The sequence below is a fragment of the Bombina bombina genome, chromosome 10 (genome assembly GCF_027579735.1).
Source record: "Bombina bombina isolate aBomBom1 chromosome 10, aBomBom1.pri, whole genome shotgun sequence".
NCBI lineage: Eukaryota > Metazoa > Chordata > Amphibia > Anura > Bombinatoridae > Bombina > Bombina bombina.
In genome coordinates this window covers 129,525,231-129,543,475 of record NC_069508.1, presented here as the reverse complement: position 1 = coordinate 129,543,475, position 18,245 = coordinate 129,525,231, and positions in this window count along the sequence as shown.

The window sequence follows — 18,245 nt, the reverse complement described above, 5'->3', positions numbered from 1 at the left end:
TGAATTTTTTTTTTTATAAAGCTGGGCCTGGTCGCAGTTGCGAACTCTGCACCCCCTGCAGTTCTGCCCCTGGGTATGGAGCATAAACACACAAATTATAAATATATATAATATAATTATATATATAAACACACATATATATAATATAATTATATATATATATATATATATATATATATATACAGTATATATATATATATATATATATATATATATAATATAATTATATATAATTAATTAGACTTCTCAAACACATCATAAATGCACGGTCTTATTGGAGTATTTAGGCAAAAAAAAGAAAGTTTTCCAAAATGAAAAAATATATATTTGCTTTGTCTTTTAATTTTGTTTCCTGCAAAAGATTTTCCTTACATATAATTCTAATCATTCTAAAAAAATATCATCTCAATGCAGCCTATAATTATGTTATTATTTGTTCTTCATATTGAAACACCATATATCTGCGGTATTTTTCTACATTATGTTTCAGTCTCTCATTATTTTACATCTTTAACTTTTACAACTGACTGTAGCAGTCTCATATTTCTTTGCAAAAACAGACCTTTTTCTGTTTGAAATTGAAATACACAGTAACAAATTTATACTGCTATTCTATTTCAAAAAGAAAGTTTGATGACTGCTATGTAATAGCTGTGATCTTCCTGAGACACACCAGAAAACAAACCAAGCTTTTCTTTCACATTTAGAATTATCGAACAGCTCATTCCCCTGTCATTCTGTAATATATTACATTCACTACCTTCAATATTCTTTTAGTATTGAGTGAATTCAGAGGGTAATGTTGATTTTCATAGTAAATTGCTCTTATGGAAAATGTGAATAAGTTATGAAACCTTATATGTTATGTTGCAATATCTCTAGAAGTAAAATAAAGGATACATTGTACAGACTCACTTATTTATTCTGAATATCGTAAACTAAGTTATGTCAAAATGAATTCTTTGTGTGGCAAAGCAGCAACTCATAGACTTTGAATTTGTATTGGTATAAAAAGAGATGAATATCTCTTGTTTTAAAATTAAAAGCAAATTATTGTAAGAGATGAATGCAGATAAATCACAAAGCAATTTAAACAGTGATGGATGTAAGAACAGATACATTTTTTTAAAGGAATTTGCACTGGAAAAATAAATACATTTTAAAGTCATACAATTAACAAAACAATATATACTGTAGACCAAATCCAACTGTGGAGTCTCTAAGACCTGGTTAAAGTGAATGTACATTTTGATGCTAAAGTGCCCAATTTTTAAAAATTTGATTAAAAACAGGGGCACATTTATTCATCAAAATTTACATTTCACTCGTGTTGTGAAAAAAAACTTACCTTTTAATCTTGACAGCAGCTCCAGCTTCCTCCACCCGTCGCAAGCCTCTTCCTGGGTCTAAAATGAGGAATCCGACTTTATCCAATCACGACTTTGAATCAGACACTGATTCCCCGGGGGGGGGGGGGGAAAGCCGTGATTGGAGGATGACCCATCCATCATTTCTGACATCAGAAATGGCTTGCAACGACCGGGGGAAGCTGGAGCTGCTGTCAAGTTTAAAAGATAAGTTTTTTCCCCAACAGGAGTGAAATGTAAATTTTTATGAATTAAAGTGCCCCTGTTTTTAATCAAATTTTTAAAAACCGGGCACTTTAGCATCAAAATTTACATTCACTTTAACTAAATACTGCTTAATTTTCAACTCCCCATAGCTGCCACACCTCTGTCAACTGCTGAGTGCAACTGTCTATGTTTTAGCCAGTGTTTATATGCCACAGATACAGACTTTTTCACATTCAAGCTCCTGAGCCTATCTAGATATCGGCAAACAAAACTCCTAAGCAATAGGAAAGACAGAGGCGTCTGATAGTGTAACAACGAAAACACAACCAATGTGAAGATAAGTGAGTGCAAATGAATACTCACGAGGCTTCAGAGCCGCTCGGCAGACTCAATCCACTCAAAGGAACAGCTGGGCCAGGTGCACAGGACGTCCAGACCCCAACACACCAAATGATCGGCTGTAGGAAAAACTTACAGGAGCGCTGTTGAGACTGAAACGTTATTTTCCAAGATCCAAAAGCAAGAGCAAGGTGCAAGTAAAGAAAGTTTTTCTTTTGTTTTAAAAAACAATTAAAATCAACAGGAGCACAGCTTTTTTTACTCGCACCTTGCGCTTGCTTTTGGATCTTGGAAAATAAAGTTTCAGTCTCAACAGCGCTCCTGTAAGTTTATCCTACAGCCGATCGTTTTGTGTGTTGGGGTCTGGATGTCCTGTGCACCTGGCCCAGCTGTTCCTTTGAGTGGATTGAGTCTGCCGAGCAGCTCTGAAGCCTCGGTCTGCTGATTATTGCACTGGATGTGCAACTTGGCTTATGAGTATTCATTTGCACTCACTTATCTTCAGATTGGTTGTGTTTTTGTTATTACACTATCAGGCGCCTCGTCTTTCCTATTGCTTAGGAGTTTGCTTGCTGATATTCTACACTATCAAGAGAGCTGCCTACTCAGTTGCCATTGGATATCCCCTTTGAGTCATCAAGCAAAAATAATCTACACACATTAAGAAATCACGAAGTGACTTTTATTTGCTACTCATCTTTTTGACCATTTTGAGTTGGACTCTAGTGGGTTGTATATACTTATGTTGAACACATCACTGACTTTATAGTTCACTATATTTTTATTTTTTACTATTTTATACTTATCATAATTTTTTATATTTATCACAAATTTTCACATATTATTTTTTATTGAGAGCCACGACCCATTCACTTTATTTTCATATATTGTATTATTTATATATAGTTTTTTTGTGATCAGTTTTATGTACCTTCCACGATTCTAAGTTTAATACTTTAACTCATTATTTATACTTGCTGCATATATATTTACAGTAGTAATACCACTTAGATTTAAAATATACTCCATACACTTTATAACATAATTTTACACCTTTGGAATTGGTGCACCCTCTATATCCTATCTTAGTTTAGATTGGATTTATATATTTGTAGCCTATCTAGATATACTATTCTAAAGGATTAAAAAAAAAATATGATAAAAGAATTAAATTGTACAATTTTAGTTAATTTATATATATATATATACACACACACACACACATATGTATATATACACACACACACACACACACACATATATATATATATATATATATATATATCATGCATTATGTGAGTCATAAAAGTTTACATTAAATCAGATCCCACTGTGTGCAACCCCGGTCAGTTATGTGATCATATATCTTAGAGTAGATCGATGCCCCTCAAGCTCTTGTCAGATTATATGACAGCATTAGACTATATGTAAGCCTCACAGCTCTGTAGACACTGTACTATGTGTCATAAGCCCACATACAACCTCAGATCAGTTAAAGGAACAATGCAATCACTTTGTTAAAGGGGCAGACTAGTAAAAAATTACATTTATGATTCAGATAGGGCGAGTAATTTTAAACAACTTTCCAATGTACTTTTATCATCAATTTTGCTTAGTTCTCTTTCTATTCTTAGCTGAAAGCTAAACCTAGGAGGCTCATATGCTAATTTCTTAGCCCTTTAATGCCGCCTCTTATCTGAACACATTTTTAAATTTTTTTACAAGATGGCATTAGTTCATGTGTGCCATATAGATAACATTCTGCTCATGCACGTGGAGTTACCTAGGAGTCAGCACTGATTGGCTAAAATGCAAGTCTGTCAAATGACCTGAGATAAGGGGGCAGTTTTCAGAGGCTTAGATTTAAGGTAATCACAGAGGTAAAAAGTGTATTAATATAACAGTGTTGGTTATGCAAAACTGGGGAATGGGTAATAAAGGGATTATCTATATTTTAAACAAAACAAATTCTGGTGTAGACTGTCCCTTTAATACAAAGAAGAAAAAAAACATCCTTTCTTGGAAGATTGAAATCAATCCCAATATGTTTAATCCCTGCAGAGGGATTAAAGACATAGTTAAAGTCAGCACTTCTGGGAGAAAGATGAACACATTTGGTTAAAGGGACACTGAACCCAAATTTTTTCTTTTGTGATTCATATAGAGCAAGCAATTTTAAGCAACTTTCTGATTTACTCCTATTATCAATTTTTCTTCATTCTCTTGCTTTCTTTATTTGAAAAAGAAGACATCTAAGCTAAGGAGCCAGCCAATTTGTGGTTCAGAACCATGGACAGCACTTGTTTATTGGTGCTGTCCAATCAGCAAGGACAACCCAGGTTGTTCAACAAAAATGGGCCGGCATCTAAACTTAAATTCTTGCTTTTCAAATAAAAATACCAAGTGAACAAAGAAAATTTGACAATAGGAGTAAATTAGAAAGATGCTTAAAATTGCATGCTCTATCTGAATCATGAAAGAAACAATTTGGGTACAGTGTCCCTTTAACCAATAACAAAAGATAAATGTGTGTTGCCACAAATCACCAGCTAGCTCTCAGTAGTGCTTTGCTCCTGCTGAGGATATGTCCATATGCTTCTCAACAAACAATACCAAGAAAACTTGATTGATGAGAATTTTAAGTGTCTTAAAAGGACATGCTCCTCTGTTGGAATCATGCAGGTTTAACTTTTGACTTTCATGTCCCTTTAAGCATCCAGTTCCCCCCCCCCTCATATATTTCACTAACAGGATTTTGAAATATTAGATTATCTGGTAAACACCTTGAAATTCCTATATAAAATGTTTAGTGATGCATAATGGAACAATTTTGCAGTATATTCTCATAATTTATTTTGCCCAATTTTCATTTAATTTAGCTTTGAAAATTGAGCTATTTCTAATTCTCAGAAGTTGACGTTCACCCTGCTGACTCCTCAAGTCTAACCCTGCTTCATATCTCTCCCTAATTGGATTTGTCAGATACCAGCTAAAATACAATGAACTTTATACTAAAATTATTACAGTGGCTTGCCTTGTTGTCTGTAGACTAAAGCCCAGATTGGCTCCTTGAAATAAGACAAAGGGAGGGTAGAGTTTAGCTATTAAAAAAAAATCACAGAAAAAATGGATGTCAATTTGTTATAAAAAAAAATAAGATTTGGCTGATATACTATAGCAACCCAACAGAAATCTCTTCTAATTAGAAGGTATTTACTGTCCCTTCAAATGCTGGATACCTGGCAAATTTGTGCAGCATGTCCAGACACAATGGGAACTATTTATCAAAGGTCTTGTGGACCTGATCCGACAGTGCGGATCAGGTCAGCAAGACCTCACTGAATGCGGAGAGGAATACGCTTTCCGTATTCAGCCACTCTCCGTATTCAGCATTGTGAGCTGCTGGTGCCACGCCGCCCCCTGCAGATTCGCAACCTATCGGCCGCCAGCAGGGAGTGTCAATCAACCCGATCGATTAATTTCTGGGGATTCCTGTCCGCCTCATCAGAGCAGGCGGACAGGGTTATGGAGCAGCGGTCTTTGTGACTGCTGCTTCATTACTGCTGTTTTTGGCGAGTCGGAGCTTGATAAATGGGCCCCATAGGCTAAAAATCCTTGTGTCTTCTCCTTTCAGATTTATGTATTGGGCTAACAACATATTTGAATGCAGATAATAATAATAAAAACAATAATTATCATAATCATACTAACAAAAGTATTAAGCAGCTATATTTGCCCCCAAACCAAGATTTTACGGATATGTGGCAAGTATTTTAAGGCTCAGGTCAATTTGATAATAAAAAGAGTAAGTAAGAAAAATTGACTTGTTATGGTGCAGAAATTCATTTGAAATAAATGACCATTTAAACGCAGTTCTAGCTGCTTTAGATTTAAATTATTCTGCATAATTGCTTATGCTAATGAAAACTATTTAGAGAGGCTGGCATCTTTTTTTCAAAGAAATATGGCAACCATAGGAAGAGACCTCTTTCAAGTATTTTATTTTTTTATTAAAATGATGCTGGTAACAAAATAATAAAATTTGCTGCTGATGTGTCAGTAATTAGTTTACAGTTCTGTTTTTGCAAAGAGAGAGTAGAATGCATTTTGGCTTAGAGAATCATTACTGCAGAGATTAAAACTTGACTTCAGAGAGATTTAAACATATACTCTTCCTATAAAAAAAAATAATTTACACTAGAATCCAATGTGTAGAGTTTTATGTTTCTTTGTATTTCCTTTATTGTCCATGTGGGGATAATTTGAGAACAGGGTTTTATATAAAAGTGCAGTTTGGTGCAATTTAAAAATCTTGGTTAAATTTACATTTTAGCAAACAAGTTTGTTACAGCTCATGAACATTCTGCCAATTTATTCTACTTAGAAGCTTGAAAGTTTAAAAGTACTTAAAGGGACATTAAACACTAAGGGCCAGATTACAAGTGAAACGCTAAATATTGCTTTAGTAAACTTTGGCGTGCACTGGTATTACAAGTTGTCAGCAATGTGAACGCGAGCTTCAATAGGCTCCTATGGGAGCCTCGTTCTGATGCCATCAAAAACAGCATCAGAACCTAAGCGTAGCAAAGGGGGTAATTAGCGCAGCAATGGCAGCAATATTAATATATATGTATATGATTATATACATACTGTATATATTTATCTGTTAATATGTGTATATATACACATATTAACACCTACATATAAATGTATATAAGCATTAACATATATATTTACATAGAACACACAGTTCCCATAGATCACAATTTGGTGATCCCATCTTTTTTACCCCCAAAATATTTTATTAAAAAATGAAGATGCTGTTATCTTTATTTTTTTTAATAAAATAAACTACACTGTTATTTGGGGGGCATTTGGGGCACATTTATAAAATTATGATTCTGATCTCTGGTTCATTTTATAAGCGCTAATCACTACTGCAAGCTGAACACATTTATGATTTTTTAATGTTTACAAAAAGTTAATGTATGTGTGATAAGGGTTTCTATATAAAAGGCTTTTATATAATTACAACATGGGACTGGCAAATTAATGTGGCTGACGTTGCTGAATCTGACAGTTTAATCCAAGGCTGGTAGAAACTTAAAAGGACATGAAACCCAAACATTTTCTTTCATAATTCAGATAGAGGATACAGGGCCAGAATACGAGTTGAGAGCAAATGTTTGTGCGTGAGCGATAAGGGGTTGATCATGGGTGTTTGCGCTCGTCAGGTTTTATGCTCGTATTACAAGTTGAAAGTAAACACTAACACTTAAACGGAATAAAAATTTACGCTAGAATGGTTACCATGATTTAATATATATTTAATTATATGTTAATATGTGTGTACATATGTATTTATGTATTTATATATGTATTTATGTATTTACAGACATATACACACATAAGTGCATTGGAGCCCTTTGCCCTCTAGTAGATGAAAACATGTAAAATCATATTTATGCAATATTCAAATTTAATAAAGTGTTATATTGTGTATTTACTTTAAATATTTCACATTCCAATGTTCTTCACACAGGAGCATATGTTCTAAGTATTTATAAATAGATATTCCTATATATATTTGCATATATATATATATATATATATATATATATATATATATATACTGTATATATGTATATATATATATATATATATATATATATTTATATATATATATATATATATGTATATATATACAAAACACGGAAAGGGGACTGTACTCTCAGACTGGACTGGGTACACATCCCATGACCCTGCAACATGCTCAGCCCTGGGTGCTCACTGGCATTCACAGGATGCTGTGCTGTCCCCAGAATCACAGGCAGTTAACCCCAGACAGGTCTGGGTGAAAGGCCCATAGGGAAAATTACAAAAAAAAATAATAAAACACACAGATAAAGTCCAGCACTCACTTACAAGCTCTCAGCTAAGATTAAAAGCAAAAATGGAAGGATTAGTTACCGCATTTGGCCAAATGGGACAAGTCCAGGTACCTCGTCAAGGTCTCTTCCAAAACCTGGCTCCCTGAAACAGCCACACAATGCAAGCTATTAATCCAAAAAAACTGAGAACAAGTGAAGGGTGCACAGGCTTATGTAATCACACACAGAGAAAGTTCAGCACTCACTTACAAGCTCTCAGCTAAGGTTATGGAATGGAAGGTTTAGTTACCACATTTGGCCTGTGCTCCCTTCACTTGTCCCCAGTTTGTTGGATTGAGAGTTTGCATTGTTTGGCTGTTTTAGGGACCCAGGTTGGTTGGTTGTTTGCACACCTAAGAAGTAATATTAATAAAATAATTTTGTAAGGTGTGCAGAAACATTTGTATTTGAATTTAATGGAAGACTAACCATCCTCATGGTTTCTATCACCCCACCCCACACAGTTGCTCAGGTGCTCTCATTATAGTAGTTAAGGGGAATTGTGTGAGAGAAACAATGCGCTAGATAAGATCTGGGCTACACATAAAAAACAGGCAATCCCTAAGCCTGAAAACAATCAAGAATACAAAAAATGGGTATATATGTGAGCGCCAATATGTGTAAAACACAAATGGCAATAGATCTTTTTAATATTGGCTTCTATATCAATATCTTTATTATTATCCTTTGGTTTTATTTCGGTTAGTTTTAAAAAGAGAACGGTCCACTAAGTACTGGTAATATGAATTATAAAATATAAAATAAGAAATATATGAGATACAGAATGTAAATAATCATTAATTTTATTGTTAAAATTTAATTATTAATTCATAGATAAAAAAGTATATAGAACGAACAATAAATATACAAAAGCAATAATACTAGTGATACACCTCCCTATTGGTACCAATCTTATAGTTAAACTAATTATACTTGTGAATAAATTATATATAAACAGTCTAAAAGAATATATGCACTAAAAGATTCTAAAAAAAGGAACCTTAAACAATAATCCTGAGTTTAAAAGTTATAGCAGTTGGTATGCTTACAATCTGGCTTAAGCATATATTAAAATGTCCTTTCTGTTTGAAAAAGTGATCTTTTCTGTTTGAAAAAGTGATCCACTCCTGTTTAAATTTAAATATGATTGAGCAGTATAATCCACTTGTTATTACAATAAGCCAGCATGTGAAAGTAAAGATAGCATTATGAGCTCCAGTTGTCCGTATGGGAGACTTTCAGCAAATTGACATTTCAGTCTGATAACTCCAAAAGCTGCACTTATATTTGAAAACAGTTTCAAAGTTGAAACTGGTACCTTATTTAGATCCGCTTCCAATGCTCGTCAGTTTAGGGGAGATGCCAAACACAAAGTCCCGTGTCGATCCTTAGACACGCCCACAAGTGCGGGAAATGACGTCAGCGGTTTAGTTCCGGACTTCCTTGGTAGCGTCCTTAGCAACGTCTCTGTTGCTGTATCCTCAGTGTATCCTCAGTGTATCATCCGTAATGGTAACGCGTTTCAGCTCCTTGGAGCCTTTGTCAAACCATACCGGATGATACTGATGGGGTCCTTTTATACCATTAGTGCCAATACAGATTAATTGTTAATTAAGATATTTATACATTTTGTGCTTGCTAAACAATATCCATTGTATTCATATTTTCAGGCTTTTTATGCACAATGTAATGTTTATAATCAGTTAGCTTTCCTAATTAAATATTGTATTTTTTTAAAAGAACGAAAAAGAATAGAAGAGAAGAATAAATACTTAAGAAAATACAAGCTTATAAGAATAAGAGGCTTATAGATATAAGTTCTCAAAAAAGAGCATAGTTTTGGATGAATTAATAATTTAATAATTTAATAATTTATTAATAACCACCAACTTGTTAAAAATTCATTTGTTAAAAGTAATAAATGTGAGATCTGATCTCAAAGGTGAAACATTCTTAGTATATTATTAATAAACTATTAATAATAATTGATATATATAAAAAACATATTACCGTACATAATGGACTTATAAAAGGTGATGTCATAATTGTGACTATTTATAAGAGTACTTAAGATGATGTATAAATAAAGGAATTTAGGGAATTAGGATATCTAATAGATTTAAAATGTTTAATAGATTAAAACGTTTAAAAAACATATAAAAGAACAAGTTTATATTAAGGGGATATATACTCTATTATTATATAAATTTAATGTTTTTTTTTTTTTTTTTTTTTTTTTTAGGGATTATTGCATACAAAATCTTTTTTTAAAAAATGTTTTATTTAAAAAATGTTTTATTTAAAAAAGCTCCCTAGTTCAATTTCTAAATTAAGACCCTGAGGGTGTAGTGTATCCAGATTAAAAATCCATTTACTTTCTAACTGCAAAAGTTTATTATGTAAATCCCCTCCTCTTGTTTGTTTAGGCAGTTTGGCTACCCCCATATATTGGAAACATTTTAGATTACCTCCATTACATTGTTTAAAGTGTTTAGGAACCGGTAAATCTTTATTTCTTTCTTTATCTATTAAACATTTTAAATCTATTAGATATCCTAATTCCCTAAATTCCTTTATTTATACATCATCTTAAGTACTCTTATAAATAGTCACAATTATGACATCACCTTTTATAAGTCCATTATGTACGGTAATATGTTTTTTATATATATCAATTATTATTAATAGTTTATTAATAATATACTAAGAATGTTTCACCTTTGAGATCAGATCTCACATTTATTACTTTTAACAAATGAATTTTTAACAAGTTGGTGGTTATTAATAAATTATTAAATTATTAAATTATTAATTCATCCAAAACTATGCTCTTTTTTGAGAACTTATATCTATAAGCCTCTTATTCTTATAAGCTTGTATTTTCTTAAGTATTTATTCTTCTCTTCTATTCTTTTTCGTTCTTTTAAAAAAATACAATATTTAATTAGGAAAGCTAACTGATTATAAACATTACATTGTGCATAAAAAGCCTGAAAATATGAATACAATGGATATTGTTTAGCAAGCACAAAATGTATAAATATCTTAATTAACAATTAATCAGTATTGGCACTAATGGTATAAAAGGACCCCATCAGTATCATCCGGTATGGTTTGACAAAGGCTCCAAGGAGCTGAAACGCGTTACCATTACGGATGATACACTGAGGATACACTGAGGATACAGCAACAGAGACGTTGCTAAGGTCGCTACCAAGGAAGTCCGGAACTAAACCGCTGACGTCATTTCCCGCACTTGTGGGCGTGTCTAAGGATCGACACGGGACTTTGTGTTTGGCGTCTCCCCTAAACTGACGAGCATTGGAAGCGGATCTAAATAAGGTACCAGTTTCAACTTTGAAACTGTTTTCAAATATAAGTGCAGCTTTTGGAGTTATCAGACTGAAATGTCAATTTGCTGAAAGTCTCCCATACGGACAACTGGAGCTCATAATACTATCTTTACTTTCACATGCTGGCTTATTGTAATAACAAGTGGATTATACTGCTCAATCATATTTAAATTTAAACAGGAGTGGATCACTTTTTCAAACAGAAAAGATCACTTTTTCAAACAGAAAGGACATTTTAATATATGCTTAAGCCAGATTGTAAGCATACCAACTGCTATAACTTTTAAACTCAGGATTATTGTTTAAGGTTCCTTTTTTTAGAATCTTTTAGTGCATATATTCTTTTAGACTGTTTATATATATTTTATTCACAAGTATAATTAGTTTAACTATAAGATTGGTACCAATAGGGAGGTGTATCACTAGTATTATTGCTTTTGTATATTTATTGTTCGTTCTATATACTTTTTTATCTATGAATTAATAATTAAATTTTAACAATAAAATTAATGATTATTTACATTCTGTATCTCATATATTTCTTATTTTATATTTTATAATTCATATTACCAGTACTTAGTGGACCGTTCTCTTTTTAAAACTAACCGAAATAAAACCAAAGGATAATAATAAAGATATTGATATAGAAGCCAATATTAAAAAGATCTATTGCCATTTGTGTTTTACACATATTGGCGCTCACATATATACCCATTTTTTGCTCTCATTATAGTACATTGGAAGTGTGTATAAAGCCAGAGAGGCTCATTCTTAGATGCACAGTTAAAGCAGGAATGTTACAGCCCAGAAAGGCATCACATTGCAGTGCTAGGACCAGTCAACATTGGGACACCTTGTAAGTTGGTGACTGGCTTAAGCAAAATATGGCCATATTGTGTGACTAAGATCCCAATTTTAAAATATGAGCTTAGGTGAATTTTTGCAATATTTAAAATGTTTTGATAATATAGAAGGGGATGTACGGCAATATTCTATTTTGTGTAATAATTTGGTCAGTTGCTTGCACCCCTAAGAAGTAATATTAATAAAATAATTTTTTAAGATGTGCAGAAACATTTGTATATGTATGTATATACATTATATATATATATATATATATATATATATATATATATATATATATATATATATATATATATATATATAGGTAGATATATATTGAACAAAATACCATGTAGAAATATTTAATTATTAATAAATAGAATATATTTTATCAGGTTTGTGCAAAAAACAAAAACAAATTTCTAGCACAATGAACCCTCTGGCTGGAGTGTTAATTAGCTCTCCACCTGTAAGCTGGCCCAGAATTGTAAATATCTTTCCAATTTACTTATATTATCAAATATGCTTCATTCTCTTGGTATTCTTTGCTGAAAGAAATCCTAGTTAGACTCAGGAGCAGAAATGCATTACTGGTTGCTATCTGCTGATTGGTGGCTACATATATATGGCTCTTGTGATTAGCTTGCCAGATGTGTTCAGCTAGGTTCCAGTAATGCATTTCTGCTCCTTCAACAAAGGATAATAAAGGAATGAAGCAAATGTGTTAATAGAAGTAAATTGAAAAGTTGTTTAAAATGGGATGATCTACCTGAATTGTGAAAGAAAAAAATTGTGTTTCCTGACCCTTTAAGAAAAACACTTTTCATTATGTAGATAGGATAACTTTATGCAACATTATGGCCAAAACTACTGTATAAAAATCGTATTATTCTGTTTTTGTTCACAAATACACAGAAGAATATGAGCTTCAATATCAATGCCCCCATAGTAGTGTTTCCAACTGAAGACCAGCATAACTTTAAATCAATTTTGCTGAAACATTTTCTTAATAGAAACACTTTTTTATCTTTACTATTAAATTAATATGGGAATTACAATGTTGTAAGAGAGCTAATTTGATTCATAAGAGAGTGAAATAAGATAAGTGGGAATTTGAAATATAAAAATTCTAAATGGGAAATTCCGATTTTTTTGCGCATTGCTTAGGTCCAAGCTAGTCTTAGTGGAAAAACAATTAAAGAGACCTAAAACACTAAAAACATTTTATAATTATAGTATTGAGGTTATTCACCCCCTCCTTCTAGTTATTTTTGCCACTGTGTTTAAAATTTTCACTACTTTTCCAGTGTTAAATTGTTTGCACATGTGTAGAACAACTCTCCTTCAGATACCTGCAGTGTAACCTAAGTTCCAAAAATAGTAGCACCCATGATTAGCAGGCAGTGCATGACATTTATTTGGTGTTTAGTTTCCCTTTAATAAAGAACTGTTTAGTGAAAAGGTCCAAAATTGATCATGATTGACCAAGTATCTATGTATTTAATTTTCATCTTTAAGCTTCTTTCAGTAAAAAGATTTTAAAATATTATTTGTATGGAGTGTTTGTTTTTTACTGAAAACATAAGTATTTGCTAACTGTACCACCCATGAGTTGTGATTATTGTATCACAAAACCGATGCTTTATTTGTAAGTTCTCTTTATGTTGCCTACAAAATATTTTCCTTCTATCTACTATGACATACATATTTGTTTAGCTATATACATTTTAAATAGAGTTTGCATTTATATAGATTTGATTAAATTTGGCTGTAAAAATTAAGCACTATTTTAATTTTTTTAAATACCTACATATAACCTTATTGTTAAAATACTGAAATGGGGGCGTGTCCAGGCTATGGCCGAAGATGGCCGCTAATCTGAGAGCTCTGCATCAGTGATATACATTCCGCCATGTATCTCCAAATATAGGAACCATCCAGCTGCTTCTTTTGCTTTATGTGAAAGCTGAAGATTTGCTGGAGTTGAATATGTTATTTTCTTAAATTTACTGGACTCTTTATTCCGGAACGCTGCAGGTCTTGGCGGCCCAGTGTGGGAAGGCCTCCAGCACATTCCTAGGATGTGAACTACATACTTTAGTTTTACAAGTATGCCAATAGAATAAGCAAAGCACCTTAGCTTATATTTTACACAGGGTTTCATATGATAACTGGCAGCGGCTGATTTTATTTTATTATTAGTAACCGAAGTGTTGGAGCAAACCATCCCTCCTTGTCTCTGTTTCTCCTCCAGAGATTGAATATAGCAGCTATATAATGTATGTTTATCATTGCATGTGTGAGACTTATTTATGACTATTTTATAATAAGCAATTAGGCTTTATAAATCAGCTGTACCCCATCAGACTTAGAGGCTAGTTTTAAGGGCTATTTATTTATTTACTTGACATGCATTTGATATTAAACATGACCTGTTAATAAGCTTAGGTGTTAATACGCCAATAACTGCTTCATCCAGTAATAACCTAACACTACCCTTACATTGTTGGCCCAGCACAATTTTGATTTTGAATACATCTCCTCACTGAGATAGCTTGCTACTAAACATGTTACCTCCTAAGATCCCCTGTTCCCTATAAGCTATTCTGCAGTAGTGACAAGAGGCCTCCTAGAAAAAAATAAAATACTATTTGGCTTCCACTCCTTTTGCTATAAATTAATTGAACTTATTCTCTATTTATAAGCAGACCATCTAGTTCACCTTATTGTTTATTTTTATCTAAGACAACGCCATCCGCATAACGTGCAGTCCTAGCATTATTCTCATGTTTCTCATACCATAGCATTTGATGGTGGGTATAACTGTTTTGTTATGGTTTGGCAGTACTGATTAATCCATATAATAGAGCCAAATCAGTCTATAAGTATTTTCATCACTACTACTATAGGTCTTGGTGGTAGGTCTCCAATTTTTACTGTATTTTTAAAACATAATGTATATCTGCCTTTTAAAATCAATAGACCATAAATGCCTTGATACAGAAGTCCCACAGTAATATTATCTGGGGCTACTCATCCCTTTATTACTCTTCACTTAGTGTTAATAGCTCTCCTAGAATGTAGACACTTCTATTGTTTTGATATATTCCTTTAGACTAGAAATATCTAAGCTTTATGCATACTGTTGTTGCCTAACTGTGAACAATGTTTGACATATGTGAATAAGTTTGTGTATCTCATTTTCAGTTACTAGCACTCTAGAGGTCTAAAAGTGGCCTTAAATTACTATAATCCCCTAATGTTTAATGTCTTAGTCCTAGGGGGTCCAAAAGTGGCCTCATCTATTTGAAGGGGGTTAGAATGAACTCATACCATACTAGTTTCTAAGCCCTCCTTTGAATCTAAAGTTTTCTGGACCTATCCATGGCCCTGATAGTCATGGGGGGTGCACTTGAGCTGTGCAGGTCAAAAAGTGGCCTGTTTCATCCAAAAGCCCTCTGCTAAGAATATCATGTTAATTGGGGTCCAAGAGTGGCCTCTGCCACTCCCGAGGGAAAAAAATAGGGAAATTTATAGGTTTGCTCCTCAAATATTTTATATTTTATTCACTTTTAGTTTGGTAAATTAATGTGTTTGCTATAATAATTGATGTTTACGTTTATTGAAGCAGTTATGAGTAAGAAGGTGTACATAGTTTTTTCGCTTTTAGCTTCTTGACTTTTGTATTTTGTATGTTTACATGAGCAAACTGGATTTTCTGTAAATTTTTAAACCCTCAATAAAAATTATAATAAAAAATAAAAAAATACTGAAACGTTTATTTGACTTTCATGTGTATTTCAATCTTACAACATGATATTCTGTACATACAGAAGTCCATTGCCTTATCCAATTCAATTTACACTAACTCCACTGTGTTGCCTCTTCTGTAGCAAAAACCACTTGTATGTGGTTTGGAAATGTTGCAGCTGATTTTTTAGTTAAAACTACATTCATTTCTCCAATTAATGTCTTTTACATATAAAATCCATTTGCTGACAAAATATTACTTTCTTGATCATTAATCATATATTTTTTTGGTGATTAATAAATACCATAATTAATAACCTCAACCCATAAACTGAGGGTGGTATATAGATGGCAGCTTTTTAAAGAAGGGTACTACAACTGAAACTAAAATCATTTACTGGTTTTGCAATATCCAATACCACAATTGGCTGGATAGATAAGCACATGGTGTAAACCTTGGCTGAGATATTATGATCAGTTCCTACTGTACGGCACACAAGAGACTTAGCTGTGAAGTTTAAAGGGACAGTCTAGGCCAAAATAAACTTTCATGATTCAGATAGAGCATGCAATTTTAAACAATTTTCCAATTTACTTTATCACCAATTTTGCTTTGTTCTCTTTGTATTCTTAGTTGAAAGCTTAACCTAGGAGGTTCATATGCTAATTTCTTAGACCTTGAAGCCCACCTCTTTCAGATTGCATTTTAACAGTTTTTCACCACTAGAGGGTGTTAGTTCACGTATTTCATATAGATAACACTGTGCTCATGCGCAAAAAGTTATCTGGGAGCAGGCACTGATTGGCTAGACTGCAAGTCTGTCAAAAGAACTGAAAAAAGTGGCAGTTTGCAGAGGCTTAGATACAAGATAATCACAGAGGTTAAAAGTATATTATTATAAATGTGTTGGTTATGCAAAACTGGGAAATGGGTAATAAAGGGATTATCTATCTTTTAAAACAATACAAATCCTGGTGTAGACTGTCCCATTAACTCTGCTAGAACAAAAAATAGACATTTGAACTTGTTGGTAAGAATGAACCTAACCCACTTTAATGTGTTTATTTTTTAAGTCCTATTTATAAAGTCATTTTATACTGCAATGCTATCAAAAACATATCTAATACTGGAATTATTTCCAAATCAAAACATAAATATATCCCCAATCAATAGGCAGAAACATCAGCCTACTAAAGTTTAGGGAATCCAACAAGCATTGATAAATAGCTCTGTGAAAGAAAGCATTTACTGAGTAATCATCCACAATTTTAGTGCAACAGGATGTTCTTCTTAAGTCCAAATATATATTAGCTAGTCATTTGATGCAACAGTCCACCTAGGAAATATATTAGCCCACCTTAATCCTCCACAACTAGATCATTAGAATCCAGGAAACTGCAAGTATAGAAAAAAAAGCACAAAACAGACAGCAAACATAAGAAAGTAAGTTGAAAACCATACTGTCCCATGTAAAGATAAAGTTCAGTTCAAATTAGATGCAACATTTAAAGGGACAGTCTAGTCAAAATTAAACTTTCGTGATTCAGATAGGGCATGCAATTTTAAACAATATTCCAATTTACTTTAATCATCATGTACTCTTGGTATTCTTTGTTGAAAGCTAAACCTAGGTTTACTCATATGCTCATTTCGAAGCTCTTGAAGGCCGCCTCCTATCTCAGTGCATTTGGACAGTTTTTTTACAGCTAGACAGCGCTTGTTTATGTGTGTCATATAGATAACATTGTGCTCACTCCTGTGGATTTACCTATTATTATTTTTAGCTACTGATTGACTAAAATGCAAGTCTGTCAAAAGAACTGAATTAAGCAGGCAGTCTACAGAGGCTTAGATACAAGGTAATCACAGAGGTGAAAAGGAATATTAATATAACCCTGTTGGTTGTGCAAATCTGGGGAATGAGTAATAAAGGGATTATCCATCTTTTTAAACAATACAAAATCTGGAGTATATTGTCCCTTTAAAGCCTGATCCAGATAACTCAAACATTTGATCTCTCACCATCAAAAAGTGGTAAGGCTACCTTGGAGCTCACCATGGAGTTTATTCCAAACAACAGTTTCACCTCTGAGCTCCTCACTAGTTAAATAGTCTACTGGCTAAGTATCATTGGAAATGTAGTTCTGAAACCTCTGGAGGTCCACAATTGACGACCCCTGGGTGCAAATGTGTACCTTTTCATTTTAATCAACTTTCAAATCTAAAATTGTTTGTTATTGTTAATCAAAACATTACACCATTTATTTTTAAACAATAAAGCAGACATAATATGTGTATGACATATAATTTACTTTATGTATTATAAATAGGTTTAAAAATGGCAGTTTAATGATAATGTATGTCAAATGTTATTTACTCTTCATTATCTTTATGTTTCTACAAACTTAATCAGGCATTTACTGTAGGGATAATAGGGATATTTTGCAGCATGTGT